The sequence below is a fragment of the Sus scrofa genome, chromosome 17, assembly GCF_000003025.6.
Source record: "Sus scrofa isolate TJ Tabasco breed Duroc chromosome 17, Sscrofa11.1, whole genome shotgun sequence".
NCBI lineage: Eukaryota > Metazoa > Chordata > Mammalia > Artiodactyla > Suidae > Sus > Sus scrofa.
The window spans coordinates 34,706,788-34,721,383 of NC_010459.5; the positions used below are offsets into that span (position 1 = coordinate 34,706,788).

The 14,596-nt window shown below is 37.9% G+C and overlaps 1 protein-coding gene across 3 annotated transcripts in view; it reads left to right on the plus strand.

Moving 5' to 3' along the window:
* CSNK2A1 (casein kinase 2 alpha 1) overlaps positions 1–14,596 on the plus strand; it is a 55,108-nt gene that overhangs the window by 13,828 nt on the left and 26,684 nt on the right. The gene's annotated exons all lie outside the window — the stretch shown is intronic.

A 14,596-nucleotide genomic window follows, 5' to 3' on the forward strand; every position in this document is an offset into this window, starting at 1 on the left:
AAACCATTGAATTGTACACCTTAAGATGATGGATGTGATGTTGTATGACCTTTTCTGTTTTAAAATTGGAAGAAAAAATACTGTGTGAGCCAAGTCGGATGTATATATTTGCTATAAAGCAGAATGAATAGGCTGTAAATCTAGACAGAATACTTAAAATTGCCACCGCTCTCTCTAACATTGCAAAAATTGCTCAGATTTACCTTCTGTAAAATGGGAAAGGTATTATCTAGGTCTTGGACTTGTTAGGTTTAAAAGTGATAAACATAAATCCCAAGGAGCAGTGTAAGCATAGGCATTCAAACTTCTTTAGAACTGGAAGCCATATAATGATTGTTGCCCTTGATTCCAATCTGTCTTGTGTTGTTAGCGAGTCTAGGACAACCCACCCTATTAGTAATTGCTTACTGATCACCTGCAGGAAGTATGGTGGTCTCCTGCATAACCTACCTCCATGACAGTAAAGGAGGGGACGGTAGAGGAATTTTTTTTTTTAATTTGTATTTATTTATTTGTTTATTTTTGGTCTTTTTAGGGCTGTACCTGCAGCATATGGAAGTTCCCAGGCTAGGGGTTGAATCTGTAGCTACTTGCCTATGCTATAGCCATAGCAACGCAGGATCCGAGCGGTGTCTGCAACCTACACCACAGCTCACAGCAACACCAGATCCTTAATCCACTGAGCAAGACCAGGGATCCAACGTGCGTTCTGATACTAGTCAGTTTCATTACTGCAAAGCTAGGATGGGAACTCCGAGGATATTAATCTTTATGTTCCGCAGTTTCCTCATTGTAAGCAGGTATGTTAAATGACAGATCCAAGGTCCATATATGGCCTTAGTGGCTCCAGTATTTTTGTTCTTTCTACAACCACATGATTCATTATAAATCCAAGGTTCATATTTTTTCAGTAATAGAATACTGAACTGTTTCTGTAGCTCTATCAATGATTGTTGGGCACTGTTCTATCACATGGGTAAATTACATGGCCTCATAAAAAAGCTTATGGCTCCAAAGAAATCTCTCTTCACACATTGACTGGCTTCACCTCTCATTGGGAAGTGATAGTGTGTATGACTATTTTACCTCTGGTGTTAGTGATGGATGTGATAACATTTATATGTAAGACTGAAGAGCATCTTTAAAATCAGCTGCAGCTCAGATATCTGTCACACAACCACACTGCTTTTCTCACTTTTGAACAGGGGCAGGTCCATGTGCAAGCAAGTTTGATTTTTGCCAAAATAGTATCTATTACTGTCTTAATATTCAGTTCATCAAACATTTATGCAACATATCAACATGCTTAGGCAATGTGAAAAATACAGGGCATATACTAAGAGAAATAAATTATGGTTCAGGTCCTTGAATTAATAATCCAGTGGGGAGTGAGAAGTGTGTAAACAAAATGTATGATAATGTAATGAATATGTGGAGGTGTTTTGGCCCCGTAGAGGAAGTGCTTTGGTTCATTTTGGAGAGGTGTGGAAAGGCTCCATTGTGGGTACAGAACTTGTTGATTCTTGAGGGGTGAGTAGGGTTTCCCCTAACAAGCTGTATTGGAGGACATAAAGTATAAAGACACAGAAGAGGGGGGGCATGTGTTCAGTACTTGTTTGCTTAACATTTTTAGTTTTCAACCTTTAAAAAGGTGTTACAGAAATGTTAAGCTGTGCAGTAGGAAGACATTAGAATAGAATGGAGATGGTAAACTGATAGCCAGTTACCATACTGATTGAAATGGAAATGGTTATGGGACTATTCAGGATTTTTTTTTTTTTTTTTTTTTTTGTCTTTTTAGGGCTGTACCTTCGGCATACGGAAGTTCCCAGGCTAGGGGTCTAACCTGAGGTGTAGCCACTGCCGGCCTTTGCCACAGCAACGAGGGATCCGAGCCTTATCTGCAACCTACACCACAGCTCACAGAAACGCTGGATTCTTAACCTGCTGAGCGGGGCCAGGGATCAAACCCACAACCTCATGGTTACTAGTAGTGTTTGTTAACCACTGAGTCACGATGGGAACTCCGGGATTTTCATTTCTTATATCAGTTTTGGGCTTTTTCCTCTAGCTATTTCAAATTTGCCCTTCATATGATAGGATTTTCCGCCTTTTGTGTGCACAGTTCTGTAAATTTTTTTATTTTATTTTATTTTTTTGTCTTTTTGCTATTTCTTGGGCTGCTCCCGCGGCATATGGAAGTTCCCAGGCTAGGGGTCCAATCGGAGCTGTAGCCACCGGCCTACACCAGAGCCACAGCAACGCGGGATCCGAGCCGCGTCTGCAACCTACACCACAGCTCACGGCAACGCCGGATCCTTAACCCACTGAGCAAGGGCAGGGATCGAACCTGCAACCTCATGGTTCCTAGTTGGATTCGTTAACCACTGCGCCACAACGGGAACTCCCAGTTCTGTAAATTTTAATGCAGAGATTGGGGTAACCACCATTACAACCAATACACAGAACAGTTACATCACCTCCCTCATATTACCCAGCCTCCCAACCACTGTTCTATTCTCAGTTAACTGTAGTTTTATCTTTTCAAGAATGTTATATAATATAAATGGAGTCAAGTAATATATAATATTTTGAAACTGGCTTCTTTCACTCAGCAAATAGCTTTTTGTTTTTTGGTCTTTTTAGGGCCGCACATGTGGCATATGAAGGTTCCCAGGGTCGAATCAGAGCTGCAGCTGCCATTCGCAACCGAAGCCACAGCAACACCAGATCCTTAACCCACTGAGTGAGGCCAGGGATCAAGCCCATATCCTTATGGATCCTAGATGGGTTTGTTACTAGTGAGCCACGATGGGAACTCTTTGGCAAAATGCTTTTGGGATTCATCGAAGTTGTGTGTGTCAGTGGTTAGTTCCTTTCCATTGTTGAATAGAATTCCACTGTGTGGATGGACTGTAGTTTGCTTATCCACACAAGATTCTTTGATGATTATGAATAGAGCTGCTGTAAATGTACGTGTTTGGTGTAAAGGCCTTTAAGAACATAGTGGGATTGCCAGGTTATGTGAAAATTTTTAACTTTATAAGAAACTGCCAAACTGTTTCTAGCAGGGCTTTGCTATACCATTTTGCATTCCCACTAGCAATGTAAGAGAGTATTCAGTTGTTCCACGTGCTGTGTTGCACCTAATATTGTCTGTATTTAACTTGTAGATTTACAGAAGAGTTGCAAATATAGAATCCTCATATACCATTCCCTCAGCTTCCCTTAATGTTAACATATCACATAACCATGACACTTTATTAAAACTAAGAAATAACATTGATGCAATACTATTAACTAAACTGTGGACTTTATTTGGATTTTACCAGCTATGTCCTTTTTCTGTTCTAGAATCTAATCCACGACACCAAATTACATTTGGTTATTATGTCTCCTCAGTCTCTTCCAGTTAGTGAAACTTCCTCAATCTTTCCTTGATTTTCAAAACTTAGTTTTGGAGAAGATGTGAGATTGTAGAATGATTTGTGGACATATATTAAAACCATCAGAGTAATTAATGAGTGTCCTGGAGGAGACACTTAGAGGCTGTGCAAATAACCTTTTCTAAGTTTTACTAACCAGTTTTAGCACTAGTCATTGGGTCTTGTCTGCAGCGATTACTGTGCTGATCTAATGATAATTTTCTATTTTTTTCTTTCTACATGTATAAGTTGAATTCTTGTGTAAGGAAGATTTTTAAAGTTTAATTATTTATATGGATATTATTTTGGGGGGTTATAATCTAATACTGTCTTTGTATTGTTTGGATTGTTCAAGCTTTTGCAGTTGGAGCTCTTTTGGGTTGGCTCTCATACCCCTTTGATTACATATTTACCAGGCTGTCTTGTATTTTCCCTGCCCCAATTTTGGAATCAGCCATTTCCCTAGAGAGCCCTAGGAGAAAGGTATTGAGAAACCAAGATTTGGGCACTAGTTACTTGCATTGACTCACTGACACTGCTTTTAGATGCTGTAAAGAAATGGAAACTGCACAGAAATAGGAATTTGCATCCAGTAATGACCACTCTTTGTGGTGTACAGTTCTGTGGGTTTTGACAATACTTAAGAGTAATAAATCTGCATCTACAATATTAAAGAGAAAAATTGCATTTCCATGAGTCAGTCACTTATGTTCTCTGTCTTCATGGTTTTGCCCTTTTTTGTATGTCGTATAAATGGGAACGTAGAATATCCAGCTTTTTGGATCTAGCTCCTTTACTTAACAGAATATATTTAAGATTCATGTCGTAGAAATCAATAGTTTCTTTTCTATTGTGTGATTACACAGCCATTTGTTTATCCATTCATCTGTTGGACGTCTTGGTTTCCTTTTTTTTTTTCTAATTATGAATAAAGCTGCCATCAACATTTGCCTACAGATTTTTGTAAGTAGCTCTGTAGTGTATCTCATTTTAATTTGATCCTTTGTGAATGTTTGTGTAGATCTTTTGCCTGTTCTTTAGTTGGTATTTCTTTTGTTGAGTTCTTTATATAACATACATTCAAGTCTTTTGCCATGATTTGCAAATATATTCTATCTATAGTTTTTTTTTTTTGTTTTTTTGTCTGTTTGTGTTTTTCCCATTCTGTTCAGTCTTTCATAGAGCAGAAATGCAGTATTGGAAGTTCCCTGGTGGCTCAGTGGGGTAAGGATCCAGCATTGTCACTGCAGTGGTACGGGTTTGATGCCTGGCCTCAAAACTTCTACAGGTGTGACCAAAAAAAAAAAGACAAGAAAGAAATGTTGTAGTGTTGATAAAGTCCAGTTTTTTAGTTTTTGCTTTGATGGATTGTGCTTTTGGTGTCATGTTAAGAACTCGGCCTAATCTCACATCACAAGATTTTCTATAAAGGTTTGATATTTTTACTTTCAGATCCACAAGCAATTATGAATTATTTTTTTAATAAGGTGTGAGGTTTAGATTGAAGCTTATGATTTTACGCATGGGTGTCCAAGTGTCCCAAACCATTTACAAAAAAGATCACCCTTTCTTCATTGAACTGCTTTTCTATCTTTGTCAAAAATCAGTTGGCCATATTTGTGTGGGTCTATTTCTGTACTCTATTCTGTTCCATTGATTTATGTTTTATCCTTTTTGCTAATCATACTGTTTTAATAACTGTAAGCTTTGTAATAAATAATTTAAAATTAGATAATATGATTCCTCCAGCTTTATTTTTCTTTTTCAAAACTGGTTTGGTAGGAGTTCCTGTTGTTGCACAGTGGAAACGAATCTGACTAGGAACCATGAGGTTTTGGGTTCAGTCCCTGGCCTCACTCAGTGTTGCCCTGAGCTGTGGTGTAGGCTGTAGGTCGCAGATGCAGCTCAGATCCTGAGTTGCTGTGGCTGTGGTGTAAGCTGGCAACTGTAGCTCCGATTGGACCCTTAGCCTGGGAACCTCCGTATGTGGCGGGTGCGGCCCTAAAAAGCAAAAAACAAAACCAGAAACCTGGTTTGGTAATTCTAGTTCATTTGGGTTTCTTTTTTAAACCAGTCCGACAGTCTTTTGTCTTTTACAAAGGGTGATTTGATTCATTTATATTTAACAAAATTAATCATATTTCAGTTTTTTTCTGTTTCTTATGTTCTGGGATTTTTTTCTTCTCTTTTTTAGCATTTTTGGATATTTATCATTCCATTCACGCACACACATCTTTGTAGTTTGGAACTACATGGTATTTTTTGTTCTATAAGTAGATATCATCATAAATATTATAACTTGGAGCCGTAACTTATCAAAGTATAATATTAATCATAATTTGGTATTTCAACTTTTCCATAAATTTTGCTCTTTATTTTCTCTTTCAACTCAGACCTTCCATATAGAATTATTTATCCTTATTTTCTTTGTTTAGAGATATTTACCGCATGTGAAATTTATTTTTGCAGGTTTTTTCCTTAGCACGCTGAGGAAACTGTCTTGGCTTCATTGTTGCTTTTGGAGAAACAACTGTTCTAATGTTGCTTCTTTAAATGCAATCTAGCTTCTCTGCTTGCTTTCAAATTTCTATCTTTCATTTTTCTTTTGTTTTATTATATGTTTGGTTGTGGATTTCTTTTTATTGATCTTGTTTGATAGTTGTTGTTTTCTGGAATGTGATTGTGTTTAGTTGCTTCAAGGAAGTTCTCAAGTGTTAATCTCTTCAACTGTTGCCTCTGCCTTGTCCCATTTTCTCCTTTTCTTCTAGTGCCAATTAAAAGTGTATCAGTCTACTTCACGGTATTATTAGTCTCTTATTTTTTCATAGCTTTGGCTTTTCTGCTGTACTATAAATAATTTCTAGCCTGTTTTTCACTTCCTCAGTTTTCGTCTTTGTTGAATCTACTATTAAAGTTACTTCATTTATTTCAGTAATTATTTCTAAAAGTTCTGTTTTATTTGTCTACATTTTGAAATCTGCTGTTTACAGGATGCTGTAACGCATCCTGTCCACCTCAAATATTCTGAAGCTTATTTCTATAAGCATAGTCAACCAGGTTATTTCATTGCTTGGGTCCAAGATCAATAGTCTCGGTTTTTTCTGTTCTCAAGCTGCCAGTTCTTACTCTTGAAGTCTTTTCCATCAATGCTTAAGATCTTTGATAACAAGCTGGATGTTGGATTTGAGTAATTAAAAATTTGTAGGATTGATTTGAGGACCATAGCAAGATACTTTTCACCATAGAGAGCTTGCTCCTGTCAGGTACGCGCAGACATTGCTTGTCCAGGGACCACCTTAAAACAAGCTTCAGATCATATATTCCCTCTGTAGGGCTGTAATTCTTCCTTGGATCTTCCACTCCCCGTTCACTCCCATCCTAAGGTTGTAACTCTCACGTCAACTTATTATGGTGAGGATCTCCTCTTTGTCCTCCCTTGCTTCCATTTATTTATTTTTTATTTAGTTCCTTATTATGAAGAAGAATGCCTCACCTTGTGAGAGCCGTGGGCTTTGTTTTCTGTCAGAACAAAATTCTAATTTTCAGGGGTCAGCAAAGACCGTTTGGGCTTCCTTGTTTGTTTACTTTTCTCGGTTCTCATTTTCTCTTCACTTTTGGGACTTCCCATGTGGCTCACATCATTTTCTCTTCACTTTTGGCTGTATGCTTGTCAGTCTTATTTAAGAATGTGAGAAAGAGTGTGTGTGTTCTCTTTGGTTCTCATTGTGAGAGTTAACCTACATAACCTTGCCCACTGTTTTACTGAAAACAGGAAATTACCTGCACAAATCTTGATTTCTTACTTTGAAAACTGAGAAACTATTACACTTTCAGGGATCATCCACACCCTCTAGCTGTTACTGTGAATTAGTTTCTGTTACATCCTCACCAGCTTTGGGTATTGTCGTTTTTTGTTTTGTTTTTTTGTTTTTTTTTGTTTTTTTAATTTTAGATATTTTGCTTTGTGATCTCAGCAGTTGAACTGATTTGTTTGAGGAGTGGAGAATGGAAGAGATGAGATCTAAAGTGCAGTGGTTGTGAATTAATCATCATTTGGGGAAAGAGGCGTACACACAGAAATAATCAAGTAGAGTGCACTAGTGTTTTCCACATCAGATATAAAAGGGTTGCTGATCTGATGTACTTCTTATAGGCGATAACAGGTTGTTCCAGCTTTTGGTCATTTTGGGGTACAAAATTTTAGATCTTCAAAATTCCTAATTTAAAGAATTGTGCTTTAGAAGTTCCCGTTCGTGGCACAGGGGAAACAAATTTGACTAGGGACCGTGATCCCTGGCCCCTCTCAGCAGGTTAAGGATCTACGTTGCTGTGGCTCTGGCTTAGGCCGGCAGCTGTAGCTCAGATTCGACCCCTAGCCTGGAAACCTCCCTATGCCGTGGTGCGGCCCTAAAACAAACAAATCAAAAAAAATTTTGCTTTACAATTCCTTGCTTTGATGTTTTTCACCTGAAAGGTTCTTATGCATCCTTCAAAACTGAGCTTAGATGTTATTTCTTCCCTGACTGCCTTTCTCAAACATTGGGGTACTCCATAAATATTTGTTGAATGGACGATAATGGGTTGGTAGGTGACTTAAATTCCCTTCAGTTCCTGCAGAGCACCCTGATTTAATTCTTTCAAGCACTGATCACTTGAGATTATAATGGTCTGTTTTCTTTGTTGGAGGGCAGAGTTGCTTTCTCTTTATTCTCCAGGGCTTAAAGAAAGGATCCCTTCCTGGCAATGAAGCAGACATTTCCTGGTACATAATAAGTATTAGATAAATGCTTAATGAGTGAACATTATGCTCTTGATTTGAAAGGAAGAGATAATTGGAAATTGAGGGCAACCATGGACATTTCAAGCAAGTAATTCAGATAGTATTAACTCCTTATGCTTTTTTTGGTGTTCATTGACCTTCTAAGAAATGCCACTTTGAAAGGAGAAAGGGCAAGTTTGTATGACTATATGTTTATCTTTGCTTCTACCACAAGGCAAAAACATACACATAGTTATTCTCTCCCTGAGTTTCTTCCACAAATCCTCTTAACCAGTTTATGCTGCTTGATTGCTAAGAAGAGTTATTCTCTGTAGCAGTGCTTCAATGTTGCTTTTTTCCTTCATACAACTGCTATTCCTCATTCTTTACTGTAGAAGTCTTTGTCCTGTCTGGATGAATATGAGACCTTGTTCATTCACCATGATTGATCTAGGGATGGAAGAAGGATTTTTTTTTTTTTTTTTTTTAAGATGGAGACCCTAATAAACATTAGGATTAAAAGACCTAATAAAACTGTATCACAGCTTGACGGTAGACTTTTTAAATTTAAAGTTCCAGAATAATCCTCTACAGTTTTAATACTAGAAAACTGATCTATAAAAATATGTTAGTTGGAGTTCCCATTGTGGCTCAGCAGGTTAAGAACCCGACATTGTCTCTGTGAGGGTACAGGTTTGATCTCTGGCCTCACTCAGTGGGTTAAGGATCTGGCGTTGCTGTGGCTGTGGTGTAGCCTCAGCTGTAGCTCTGATTCAACCCCTAGCCCAGGATCTTCCATATGCTGCAGGTGCAGCTATAAAAGAAATATAAAAGCACAAATTACTGATTAGATTTGTGCAGTTTTCTGATATTGGACCATTTACTTAATCTCTAATTTTCTTTTTTAGTTGCCAGATTGAAAAACAGAAATCACATGGAGTAGAAGAGATTAGAGGGAAAGATTGGCTGAAGAGGGCAAAAGGAGTTTTTATTGAAATTAATTAGTTCTGTTACATTTATGTCAATAAACTTATGGTTTTAACAGTACATATTTTAGCCTGGTGGTTTAATGAAGTTTTCATTTCCCTGCATTTTATTAAATAGATCAAGCAGAGCCATGTAATTGACTTTGATTGTAGGTGTGGTTTGACTTTAGTAGGGAGAATTTTGTTGACAAGATAACTTTTCAGTTGATTAATTGGCTTTTATTAGTCTAAGCATTGAACAAACAAAACTTAGCCATGTCTTCAGAGTTTGTCTCTGAGGGCTTTTAAAATAGAAGTAGTGATCTGAAATTGTTAGCCACGAAAATTACATCTCCTTTTGTGTAATACAGTAAGGACTAAGTAAGGTTTTTTAAAAGGAAAATTATTAGGAAAAGTAATGGTTTTTCTGTAAATCGTGTTTTCTTAAGTATACTTGTATTGCAAATGATGGATAGGAGAATTGACCATCAGGATATTCAGGACTCAAGTACTTTTCCCAACATTAAGATAATCCCTTGTAAAAATTGCTGAAGTTTGTCTAGTGTTCTCTTAATTTTAATTGTTGTGGGAGAAAAAAAAATAAGTCTTAACTGTGGCCCTATTATTTAACAGAAGAAGCTGTAACATTGGGATGGAGGGGAGAGAAGGGAAAATTACTCAAGAACTTGAGTTGGTCTTTTGATTTTCTTAGCTATATGTACCAGATGACTTGAATTGTTTAGGGATGCCCTACCTTTTAGAGGCAACTTCATTTTCATTTCATTTTTTTGAAAATAAACCACCATTGATTTGCTCAATAATATTTACTGAACTCTACAAAATGCAAAGGCAAGCTAGGTACTGTAAAGTAAAAAGGTGAATCAGATATGGATCTTGACTTCAAGGAGGTAAGGGCCTAATAAGGAAATTAAGGTTTGAAGACTACTGTGTGTGAGGTAGAAAGTGATAAGTAATATAGAGTGAAAAAACTTGAACCTTAGAGGCCAACCAACTTGGCTTTAAATGCCAACTTTCTGTTTTCCTGAATCTTTTCTTTCTGCCTGTCTCACACCTTGCCAGAGTAAACTTATTCAGAATGTACATATAGGTCACTTTCCTGCCTAAAACCCTTCAGTGAATTTCCATAGTCCTTAATCTACAGATAAAAATCTTAAAAGTATATTCATCTAACCCCTGTTCGGCCTTGCTTGATACTATATCCCAAAGGTCTAGCAGAGTATTTTTCCATAGCAATGTGCATATATCTAAGGGATGACTGAAGGAAGCAATGTCTGAAAGAACCAAATCTATAATTGAGAAATTTAGGCCATCACTGTTTCCTTAATCTTAGGCTGCATGTGAATATATATACATGCAGCTGTACAAGTGAAATAATATTTCTGAATAGAATAATGTTTATCCTCTTTTTTCTATCTTTTTGCACCCCCTCTTTTCCCCTTAACACCCTCCCTCATCCCTCCTTGAATCATTTTATTTATCTGAAGTTACTGAGCAGTAAATAGTTCAAGAACACACACCCTCTACCCTCCCCTACCCCCGTTTTCTCTTCCTTGCATAATTAACAAAGGAACTCCTGTGAATGGCTCTTACTCTAAGCAAATTATTTGATATGCATAACAGTAAAGTGAAGCACCTCTTTGGGGTACTACAAAACAACTAGTTGTACTCCCAGTAGAGAATCAAATTCACTAGTTCATAAATTAGGTCCCAACTGAAGAGGCAGAAAACTGCAAAGGTCAGTCAAAACAAGTACTTGAAAATCTCAAGAGTTTCATTAGTGAATAGTCTAGTTCTAGTCTTCTTAGAGAATGCTAAGGCCTTAAGAGAACAGAGGAAGCCTGGGCGATGAGTGTGATCGATTCGTGGGCTAGTAAATGGGAGTTGGGGAATATTTTCCATGTGAGTCAGATGATTTCCAGGCAGAAACGAGGTCTCATTTTGTAATGGCATGTCCACCCATGAGTTGGCCCTCAGAGGCTGGGAGTTAACCACAGCTCCTATAATTTTTGTATTTTTGAAGAAAGCTAAGAATGAAGACTGCAGCCTTTTAAGGCTAGGCTTCTACTTACTAGTTTTCACTAAAGAGCAATAGCATAGTAATCATTTAAAAAAATTTACATGTGTTTGGTGTTTCTGAGCCCTTTCTGGACTATCATCTCACTTGATCTTCCCTTCAGTCTGCAAGTGCAGTTAGGCAGGTTTTATAAGTGATGCATTAAAGCTGGAAGAAGCCCAATAGAGATCTTATAGCCAACTAATAAATTTGAACCCAGGACTCCACTGCTTGTTTCATCACCTCGTTGCATCTAATCCCAGTTATTAAATTTGTGCTGATTTCACAAAAAGTTCATAGGAGAAGGACTTTGAGAGCCACAGTTAAGACATTTTAATAAGTATCTGAATGATTTTATTGTTTTCTGGTTATTTAAATTTTCTACCTACAGACCCCTAGAGTTGAGCAGAGGCAAATTTTAGGGGGGCTTATGAATGGGAGAATGCATAAGTAGACACATGGATCTTTCGATCTCCTGTATGTGGGGGAAGTGAGAGTATCACTGTTGGTCACACTTCTGAAGTATAGCATTAATCCCCATCCCAGTGTCTTGCTCTTCCTCTGAAAGGTTTATGCCACTGAAATCATGGACATGAGGAGACATCTCTTCTGGCTCATCTTTTAGTGTGCTGGCTAAACTCCAGCTTAAATAGAACATTGGAAAGAACATGCAGATTGTTATAAAAGGGTCTCTTAGAGCTCTCAAATAGGCATAGTTCTAAACACTTTACACTCATTGAATCACCACAAACCTGTGAGGTGAATACAGTTCTCTCTGTTTTAGTCTGGTTGAATGTCAGCTCTCTTCTAGCTGTGTGTCCTTTGGCAAGTTACTTAAACTTCGTTTATTTCATTTTCCTCATCTGTAAAATGAGGATAATAATAACTTTTTCTTATCATTTCCTTGTGTAGTAAGAACTTAAAAAAAAGAATCTGCACAAGGCACACAGCGAATGCTGAGAGATGTTATTGTTATCTAACTAGTTTACTATTACGTGGCAAAAAAGATTATTGTCACAGGAATGGGAAGTTTGGTTTCTCATCCTTTGCTGTTAAGCAGCTATGTGATCCTAAGTAAATTTCCCTCTTTCTTGGCTGCAGTTTTCTTTTACCCATTTCCTAAAAACTTTTTACTTGGAAGTTACTTCAAATTTACATGAGGCAGGAGATCCCATTGTGGCTCCACAGTAATGACCCAGACTAGTATCCATGGGGAAGCAGGTTTGATGCCATGAGCTGCAGTATAGGTTGCAGATGCAGTTCGGATCTGGTGTGGCTATGGTGTGGCTACAGCTCTCATTGAACCCCTAGCCTGGGAACCTCCATATGCTGCAGATGCTGCCTTTTTATATATGAGACAGAAATAAAAATAGTACAGATATGACACCAAAAGCACAGACAACAAGACAAAATAGACAAATTTGACTTTATCGAAATTCAAAAGTTTTGGAGTTGCTGGTGGCTCAGAGCGTTAAGGATCTAGCATTGTCACTGCCAAGGCTCAGGTTTGATCCTAGGCCTGGGGTCTTCTGCATGCCTCAGGCACAGCCAAAGACAAAAATTAAAATTTTGTGATCAAAGAATCAGCGGAATAAAGGGCAACCCACAGAATGGGATAAAATATTGGCAAATAATATTCTGATAAGGGATTAATGTCTAGAATATATAAGGAATTTCTACAACTTAACAACCACCAAAAAAAACCCCAGTTAAAAACTAAAGGACTTGAGGGAGTTCCCTTCGTGGCTCAGTGATTAATGGACCCCAGGATCCATGAGGATGTGGGTTCGACCCCTGGCCTTGCTCAGTGGGTTAAGGATCCGGTGTCGCCATGAGCTGTGGTTTAGGTGGCAGACGAGGCTTGGATCCTGAGCTGCTATGGCTGCGGCATCAGTTGGCAGCTGTAGCTCCCATTCAACCCCTAGCCTGGGAACTTCCATGTGCCGCAGGTACGGCCCTAACAAGCAAAAAAAAAAAAAAGCTAAAGGGCTTGAATAGTCATCTCTCCAAAGAGGATTCATAAATGGCCAATAAACACATGAAAAAATGCTCAGCGTCACTAATCATTATTGAAGTACAGGTCAAACCACAACAAGATAACACTTTATATCCTTTAAGATGGCTACTATGTAAAAAAATCCATTATGTAAATACTGGTGAGAATGTGGAGAAATTGGAACATTTGTGCACTGCTAATGGGAATATAAAATTATGCAGCCATTGTGGAAGAGTGTGCTGATTCCTCAAAAAATTAAACAGGATTACCATATGATCTAAATTCCACCCAAAGGAATTGAAAGCAGGAACTCCAGAAGGTATTTGTAAATCAGTGTTCATCACAGCATTATTCACAGTAACCTAAAGGTGGAAACAACCCAAGTGTCTGTTGATGAATAAATGGATAAATAATATGTGGTATATATATATAGTGGAAGTATTCAGCCTCAAAGAAGAAGGGAATTTTGGCATATGCTATAACATGGATGAACCCTAAAAATATGCTAAATGAGGAGTTCCTGTCATGGCTCAGTGGTTAACGAATCCAACTAGGAACTGTGAGGTTGCGGGTTCTATCCCTGGCCTTGCTCAGTGGGTTAAGGATCTGGTGTTGCCATGAGCTGTGGTGTAGGTCACAGATGTGGCTCGGATCCTGTGTGGCTGTGGCCCTGGCATAGGCCAGTGGCTACAGCTCTGATTAAACCCTAGCCTGGGAATTTCCACAGGCATGGCCCCAGAAAAGGCAAAAAGACCAAAAAATAAAAATAAAAAATAATATGTTTCAACAACGTAAAAATAGTACAAAGAACGTTTGTATCTCCGTTTATTCAGATTTACCTATTTGTAATATTTTAACCCATGTGCTTGTGTGAGTGTACTTTTCCATATACCCTAATCTATCTAAATTCCAGTTGTGTCACTTGATCTGATAGTATTATTTTTTATAGCATCCCCCCCATTACAAGATTCAGTCTAGGGCAGGACGTTGTATTTAGCTGTCATGTCTGTTTAGCCTTGCTTTATGTTTTATAATGTTGACAGTTTCAAAGAGCGCAGTATATTGTCCCCCAACCGCTGACTTTTTAAAAATAGAAGTTTCCTCATTTCTTTTCCTTGTAATTAGATTGAGGTTACATAATCTTGGCCAGAAAATACATAGGTGATGTGTCTTCCTCAGGTTATGACATTTGGAGACTACATTTTTTTTTAAATCTCGTTGGCCTTAATCAGTGATTTAGGCATCATGCAGCATCCTGTCTAACAAATAGAAAGGTGTTCCCTCAGTACATTCTTAATTAAATGCAGAGTAAAGGGAATCAACAAATGCTATAGGAATCTCAGAAAACGGAGATAATAGATTGGTATGGTTGGGGAA